Source organism: Myotis brandtii, unplaced genomic scaffold (assembly GCF_000412655.1).
Source record: "Myotis brandtii unplaced genomic scaffold, ASM41265v1 scaffold810, whole genome shotgun sequence".
In the NCBI taxonomy this organism is placed as follows: Eukaryota; Metazoa; Chordata; class Mammalia; order Chiroptera; family Vespertilionidae; genus Myotis; species Myotis brandtii.
In genome coordinates, this window is record NW_005371274.1 from 1,220,122 (window position 1) to 1,229,362 (window position 9,241).

At 36.2% G+C, this 9,241-nt stretch overlaps 1 protein-coding gene across 1 annotated transcript in view; it reads right to left on the minus strand.

Moving 5' to 3' along the window:
* Positions 1-9,241, minus strand: part of LOC102243044 (BTB/POZ domain-containing protein 6-like) — a 34,129-nt gene that overhangs the window by 5,064 nt on the left and 19,824 nt on the right.

Here is a 9,241-nt window from a genome sequence, read left to right on the forward strand (position 1 = left end):
TGAGCGGGAGACGCCGGCACCCTCACCCCGGAGTGGGCGCGAGGGCGCGTGGGCTAGAGAGGAGGAGCCGGTGCTCGGGCACGCGCTGCGGTGACCGTGGGTTCACCCGGCCACGCTCTTACTTATTTACGGAAGTGTCATTAATTTTGCATGACATTTTCCGTTTATTTATTTATTTTTTTTACAAAAGGATACCTTTTAAAAATAGTTACCAGGTAGGGACTATTCCAGACGGACTACCTGCTGCCCTAATAGTAGAATATTCAGCCGGACACGGTACTGATTTATTCGATGAGGTTAGGCACCCTCGTCAAGAATAAGTGCCTTTTACATGCAAGGCTTCGTCTTTTGCAGCGATGACAGTGAAGTGATGACTCCCTTCGGGGACCTAGGGCGGGTTGTGCTTTATCATGATTGTTTTCTTCGGGATGCACTTGCTAGAAGTGGAGTGGACCTATGGTTTGTGGACCCGTGGATGTAATGTAAAGTGAAACCGGTTCAAGTCATAATGCAAACGCACCTTGCGCTGCGAGTGTGTCTGGAGACCCTGGTTTTGCCCTCATCCCATCACAGAGTGTGCAGTCACAGGCAGGAAGCACGTAATCTTTCTGGACCTCCGTTTCCTTCTTCATAGCCTGGGTAGGGGTGGAGGTTTAGATGCCCAGAAAGGCCAGGGCATCAGGGACTTGTTTATTCACTGCTGTATCCCCAACACCGAGCTCACTGGGATGGCAGGCACCCGGTACATTTTGTTCCCATGATGTTCTTCCTGTGATGTGATAAGCATGGTTAGTGCATTTCCTTAATTTTCCAACTTCATTCTTTTCATAAAACTACATCTGGCAATGAAAGAAGAAATCACACATTAAAAGGAAGCTTTGTTTTCTTTATTGCCTGGTGAAACTGAAAGAATACATTATGTGGTATAGTTAACACAGCAGCCCATTTTTGAAAGCAGTGTTGGTTATAAAGGAGATGCTTCATCTTGGGGAAGTGTGCGAGGCAGTATCCGTGAAAAAAGATGAAATGAACTTAGAAGAAAATTTTGAAGTATATTGAGAAACTTTTGTGTCACAAATAGGATATTTATATTTATATGTTACTCTGTTCTGTTTGGCTGGACAATTGTGTCACCTGCTCACTTTGTTGAAGCCCACGCTCTTTTCTTTGACTAACTCCAGTGACTCATACTTATTCTATTTATACACTTGTCATCTCTCATTTATAAGCTCTCTCCACACACATAGAAGCCACTGCTACCAGTTCTTTTTCTTGAAAAGCATTTAAGCTACTACTATTTTCACCTAGGTTTTTTTGAGTGAAGTACTAATATTAAATTATAACAAATCTTTTATTATAGTAAAATTGAAATGTTTTAAAAGTAAAATAGTGTAATGAAGCACCATGAACCCATCATCTTGCTTCAGTTCAAGTGGCCAGTCTCTTGTTTTTTAAAATATATTTTTATTGATTTTTAGAGGGAGATAAAAGGAGAAGGATAAGGAGATAGAAAAATTGATGAGAGGAAATCATCGATCGGCTGCCTCCTGCATGGCTCCCACTGGGATTGAGCCTGCAACCCAGGCATGTACCATGACTGGGGATCGAACCAGCAACCTCTTGGTTCCTGGGTCAATGCTCAATCACTGAGCCACACCAGCTGGGTTTGTAGCCAATCTCCTTTGATCTTTCCTCCTATCCATTCTCCCTTACTCTGGCTTATTTTGAAGCAAATCTTAGACATAAATTAATTCATAAATATTTCAGCATTAAGATTAATTTTTGTTGTTACTTCCTAGTTATCTGTTATCTGGCCTGTAGGCTTATGTTGTTCTTATTTTTCTCTGGGGCAGACTTTTTTAGCCTGACCTTTTCTTTATTCATTTTTTTTTTTATAGATCTGGCTTTGTGGGGGAAGCCAGATGATTAAATGAAAAGCATGTATACACTCTTCACAGTGCCCTTGCATATAATATGGTTATTTGACCACAATGGAATTAAATTAGAAGTCAATCATAGAAAACTCTGGAATATCCCCAAATATTTGGACACTGAATAACAATCTAAATAACCCATGGGTGAAAGAAGAAATCAGAAGAGAAATTAGAAAGTATTTTGAATTGAATAAAATGAAAATGCAACATATTGGAATTTGTGTGATACAACTAAAGCAATACTTAGAGAGAAATTACACTGTCCTAGAAAAAGAAGAGCAAATGAAATCCAAAAAAGCCAAAGAAAGGAGATGATAAACATTAGAGTGAAAATCAATGAAACAGAAAATAGAAAAAACATTTGACAAAATCATTGAAACCAAAACCTGGGTCTTTGAGGTCAGTAAAATTGATGAAACTTTAGGGAAGAAAATGAGAAGATACCAGTGATCAAGAATTACAAATTCCCAATAGGAATGTCAGGAATGAGAGAGATTACATCACTACAGATTCTACAGATATTAAAAAAGAGAATAAAGGAATATTATGAACAACTTCATGTCAGTACATTTGATAACTTGGAAGACATTCCTTGACAGATGCAAACTATCACAGTTCACTTAAGCCTGGCTGGTGTGTCTCAGTTTGTTGAGCATGTCCCATGCATTGAAAGGTTGCCGGTTTGATTCCCGCTCAGGACACATGCCCAAGTTGAGGGTTCACTCCCTGGTCAGGTTGTGTATGAGAGGCAACCGACCAATATTCTATCACATTGATGTTTTTGTTTCTCTCTTTCTCCCTCTCTCTTCCTCTCTCTCTAAAAGTCAATAAAAACATTTAAAAAACAAAGCTCACTTAAGAATAAATTACCAAATAGACCTATATCAATTAAATAAGTTGAATTTGCTGTATAAAAACCTTCCCCCAGCCCTGACCAGTTTGGCTCAGTGGCTAGAGCAGTGATGGCGAACCTTTTGAGCTTGGCGTGTCAGCATTTTGAAAAACCCTAACTTAACTCTGGTGCCGTGTCACATATAGAAATTTTTTGATATTTGCAACCATAGTAAAACAAAGACTTATATTTTTGATATTTATTTTATATATTTAAATGCCATTTAACAAAGAAAAATCAACCAAAAAAAATGAGTTCGCGTGTCACCTCTGACAAGCGTGTCATAGGTTCGCCATCACTGCCCCTTCCTCTCTGTAAAAAATCAATAAAATATATTTAAAAAAAAAATAAAACCTTCCCCCAAAGCCATCCGGGCCCAAATGGCTTTACTGGTGAATTTTACAACATTTAAGGAAAAATTGTTACCAATTCTATTAAAATTCTTCCAGAAAAATGGAAGAGGAGGGACTATTTCTCAATTCATTTTGAGGTCAACATTAACCTGATACCAAAACTAAAGAGAGACAGTTCTAGGAAAGGAAACTATGGACCAATATAAACACAGATGAAAATACTCTAAACAAAATTTTAGCAAGTTAAATCCAGCAATATAAAGAAAGAATAATACATTGTGATCAAATGGGATTTATTTCAAGAAAGCACGTTGGCTTAACATTTGAAAAACCAATCAATGTAATTCACCATATTAAGCTAAAAAAAGAAAATTTGTAGAAGCAGAGAAAGCATCTAGAAATTTAACATTCATTTTTGATAAAACCCATCAGACACTAGGGTTGGAAATTCTCAGCCTGAAAAAGGGCATCTATGAAAAACTTATAACTAACATTGTACTTAATGATGGAGGACTAGACTAAAGCAAGGATGTTCATTCGCACCGCTTTCATTCACTACTGTGCTAAAGGTCTTTGCCAGTATAATAAGACAAAAAGTAGATTAGACAATGTGATTATTTATAGAGAAAATCATATACAATCTAGAAAAGCTACTAGAACTGATAAGTGAATTTAGCAAGGATGTAGGATACAATATTAATGTGCAAAAACCAGTTGTGTTTCTATATGCTAGCAAGGAACAATGAAATTGAAATTCAAAATTGATACAATAAAAAATATGAAATACTTATAAGATAAATCTGACAAAAGATGTGAAAGACTTGTACATGAAAACTATAAAACGTTGCTGGTAGACACTAAAGAGGACCTAAATACATAAATGCACACATATGCTGAATTCATGTATCAGAAGACTCAATATTGTTAAGATGTCAGTTTTCTCCAAATTGGTCTTTAGATTCAAGGAAATTGCAATAAAAATCCCAGGAGGATTTTTTTGTATGTGTGTATACAAATTGACAAGCTGATTCTAAAGTTCACAAGGACATGCGAAAGATCTAGGATAGCCTAAGTAACATGGAAAAAAACAACAACCCCCTAAGAGAGCTGGAAGATGTATACTGCCTGGTTGAAAGACTTACTATAAAGCTAGAGTAATCAAGGCAGTATATAGTACTAGCATCAAGATAGACAAGTAGAAACTGAATAGAGACTCCATAAATAGATTCATACGATTGGTCAGTTAATTTTTTTTTTAAAAATCCTCCTCTGAGGATATTTTTCTATTGATTTTTAGAGAGAGTGTAAGAGAGAGGGAAAGACAGAAATATCAATGCGAGAGAAACACATCAATTTGTTGCCTCCTGCACGTGCCCTGACCAGGGCCTGGGCCAGGGAGGAGCCTGCAACTGAGGTACGTGCCCTTTACCTTAATTGAACCCGGGACCCTTCAGTCCGCAAGTGGATGCTCTGTCAACTGAGCCAAATCGGCTAGGGCTAGTCAATTAATTTTTGACAAAGAAGCAAAGGTAATTAATTAGAAAAAGATAGTTTTTTAAAATAATGGTGGTGGAATAATTGGATATCCATATATAAAATAATGAACTTTGCATCATATTTAAAAATCAACTCAAAATGCATTTCAAATATAAAATGCAAAACTATAAAACTCTTAGAAACCATAGGAGAAAATGTGGGTTTGGTAAAGATTTCTTAGATACTATTCCAAAAGCATAATACATAAAAGAAAAATTAATAAATTGTGTTTCATCAAAATTGAGAATATCTGGTTTTCAAAGAGACTCCTAAGGGAATGAAAAGACAAGCCACAAATGGTGAGAAAAATGTTTGCAAATCACATATCTGATTTAAAAAAATGGAGTCCAGAATGTATAAGTCTTTAAGACATAAGAAAACCTTATTAAAAATAGGAAACTGATTTGAACAGATATGTCACAATAAAAGGTACACAGAGGGCAAATAAGCATATGAAAAAATGCTTAACATCAATAGTTGTTAGAAAAATGCAAATTAAAGCTACAACATTAAACTACCTTGATATTGGACTGTTTGATTGGAATGTGGAACAACTGGCACTCTTATACACTGCTGTGGGAATTTCATAGATGCTACTTATCAGGTTGAGGAAGTTCCCTTCTCTTCTAGTTTGTTGAGTATTTTTATTATGAAAGAGTGTTGAATTTTGTCAGGTCCTTTTTCTGCAGCTATTGAAATGACTCCTGTATTGTAAACCAAGGCAAATACAATTCATATTCCATATTTTGTCCTTGATTGTGTTCTTTCATATTCTGAAATAAACAGTTTGCTTTAGATCACTGGCTCTTTCTTAGAGATCTGTGAGATTGGAAGTATTTTCAAGTAATGCTTTCAAATGAATGAATCAATAATTTTTTTAAAAAAATCTCAGTTTTAGTTTTTAATGTAAATATTGATAGTTATAATCCACATGAATAAAAAAGCTCTTAGGAATTCTTAATAAGTTTTGAGAGGGTAAAAGAGATTTAAAAAATTGAGAATGACTGTTTTAGGACAGAACTACTCTTTTTCCTTGAAAAACAAAAGCACACACACAATTGTCTTTCTCTGTCACTATTTTTCCTAGTATAATTTTAACCACTGGTAATGATTTAAACTTTTAACCAAAGTAACTAATTTATATTCACATTGAACAACTGAGATAGAACATTGAGAAATGTCCGTTGTACACAAACATTTTATCAGACTAGCAAAACTCATGAGCTACATAATTCAACTTTCTACAAACACAAACATCCCATTTACATGTTCTTAAAGTGGCAAATATGAACTCTCTCAATATATCCCAAACTGTAGCTTCTCTGTAGTATTTATAGTAATAAAAGCATAATATGCTAATTAGACTGATGTCCTTCCGGACATCCTTCCGATGACCTTCTGGATGAAGCCGCAGCGGTGGGGGCTGAGGCAGAGGTCACCGCCACAGCAGGAGGGGGCCGAGGCAGAGGCAGCCGCCATGGTGGTGGGGGCCGAGCCCCTTGCATGAATTTCGTACATCGAGCCTCTAGTATAAAAATAAGAAGCAAAAGTATATAAACTTAATTATGCTTAGTAATCAGTCTTCTAAGATTATTAATTTAATGTCAAGGTTTTAAGTTACCTAAAAATCTTGGAAATTGTCTTTAATACCTGTTCAAATAAAAAGTTTGTCAGGATAATGATTCAACTTAGTTGAACACAAATTTACATTTTTAATCATTAGTTATGTGAAGTTGGATTTTTAAAATGTTTCTTAATTCCTGTAAGAAGAATATTTTTTAAAAAAGTCTAGCATATTTAAGGTATTAGAAGATCAATTTTCTTATTTTCTGGGAATTTTATAAATATTCCATTTATATGCATACTTAAAAAATATATTTTTATTGATTTCAGAGAGGAAAGTAGAGGGAGAGAGAGAGAAACATTAGTGATGAGACAGAATCATTGACTGGCTGCCTTCTATACGCCCCACACTAGGGATGAAGCCGTTAACCCGGGCAAGTGCCCTGACCGGGAATTGACCTCCGGCCAGTCATAGGCGTACTTTTTTTCTTTTTTTTTTTAACCAATAAGCCAGTCAGAACAGTTCTTTTAACTAAGAGACTTTAAAATCTAAATTACTAATACCCTCTGGAGATAAGTTATTTGATTTCTCACACACAATAAGAGGTAAAAGTCTTTCTGAGTTACTGATACAGAGCATTATAGCTTTGTGTTTTTTTTTCATTTCACCCACAGGTCAAGAGACATGAGTTGTAAAGATTTAAAAAAAAAAAATAACAACCTCATTTGTTCAGATATCAAAGACCTGTTCTTGGTAGTTATGAAATTCTTAACTGATTTGAGCTCAAGATAGACAAAAAGACAAACAAAAAAGATTAACAAACCAAAGTGTCTTTTATCTTTTATCCAAGAGATCTCTGTCATCCATGTAGAGCAGGGGTGGGGAACATCTGGCCCGCAGGCCATATAAGGCCCAAGAAATCATTTGGTCTGGCCCTGCCAAGGCATTAGGGATGAGTTAATTAAATGTTTGACCAAATACAGCAGGCTATTTTTTAAGTTGATAATTTTGTATGGCCCATGAATGATGTCATAAATATCCAAATGGCCCTTGGCAGAAAAAAGGTTCCCCACCCCTGATGTAGAGGGATCATTAAATAAATGGTCAAACCATAAAACCACATTCTTAGAAACCAAGCCAAAACATACAATCTGTAGAGAGGGAAAAAACCCCTCAGAGAAATAGTAAAGTTAAATGTATATTGCCACTTGGGTTTTACTTCTGGGAGCCAAGTGCCTAAGCTTAAGTAGTCCATGAGGTGCAATTCTCTAGCAATGCAGTTTCTTGGCTCTGTCAGGTGAATCTGCTGGGCATCTTAGTGAAACCTACAAAACTATTAAAAGATAATTTTCAAAAAAGGAAAATCATGACCCTCATACAAATATAAAATTAATGCATGCCTAAGATTTTATTTAACTTATTAATTAATGAGGTAACCCGTAAGATGTTACAACTCTTTCAAAGGTAATGGCAAAAAACAATATAGACATTTGGGAATGCTGAAATAGATTTGTAATAGGCACATAATTGGTCAGTATCACCAGGGCAATAATTTCATTCCATAGGCCAAAATGTTTGTATTTCTATAGAAAAGAATAACACATCAGTTTTCTATAATTTATAGAGTTGTAAAATAGCCCAAAGATAATGAAAGGCACAGATAACCTAGAACAGTGGTTGGCAAACTCATTAGTCAACAGAGCCAAATATCAACAGTACAACGATTGAAATTTCTTTTGAGAGCCAAATTTTTTAAACTTAAACTATATAGGTAGGTACATTGTTATTAACTGAATTAGGGTACTCCTAAGGCTTAGGAAGAGCCACACTAAGGGGGCCAAAGAGCCGCATGTGGCTCGAGAGCCGCAGTTTGCCGACCACAGCCCTAGCATACCACTGGTCATGTGGTTTGGTTTAGACCTCCTGACCTTTTCCTCTCTAAAGATAACATCTAGGCTTCAATTGTAGTTCAACTCCAGGCCCAGAAAAGCAGAAAAACCAGACAAGTAACACAGTGGCTGCCTCGGGATCTATTACATTGACTAATGGCACCAACCAGTCAGTGGAGACCATGACCCTAAAAGAGCACACCTGGAAAGCTGATGAATGTTCTATTAAGACCCTCCCCTGAGAACTCCCCTAAGATTTTCACCTGCACGAAAGAGATAAATATGCTCAGGACAAAGAATCCAGTGTGTGCTCTCCCTCCAAGGAGCATACCTTTGCCATTCCCCCACAGGCACGTATCCCCCAACCTCGAAGGGACCCCATGAGACTTGCAACCAGGGGAACAATGGGCAGCGGCAGCTTGTCCCGTTGGGGGGTCCACAACATGAGGAACTATATTAAAGGGTCGCAGCATTAGGAAGGTTGAGAACCACTGTTGCAAGCTTTTTTTTTTTTTTTTTTACTTTATCTTTTATGATGCTTACCCCCACCCCCCTTTTTTTTGGCCGTGCAAAAGTTTTTCATTTTTATCAACAAAATATTCATCAGTCTTTCCCCTTTTTGCTTCTGGATTTTGAGTCACAAGAAAGTCTTCCATATTACCAGGTTATAGGAGAACCTATCCACATTTTCTTTTGGTACTTGTATGGTTTTATTTTTTTACTTTTATATTTCTGTACCTTTTTGAATTTTCCTGGGGTATAGTGGTGATGAATGGCTCCAGTTTTATTTTTATTAAATATGGCAATCCAGCTATCCTAACATTAATAAGTAGATTACTTTCACATTAATTTGAAATGCTGTCATTATCGTTTATTAAATTTTCCTATGCAGTGGGTCTATCTCTGTTTTTTCTATTCTATTCATTGTCTATATGTCTATTTGCATGCTATTCCCTGCTTTTAATTATAGAGGTTTTATTGTATTATACCCTATATCTAGTAGGGTTATCCTCACCCCATTGCTCATCTTTTTGTCATGGTTTCTTTTTTTTTAAATTAAATCTTTATTGTTC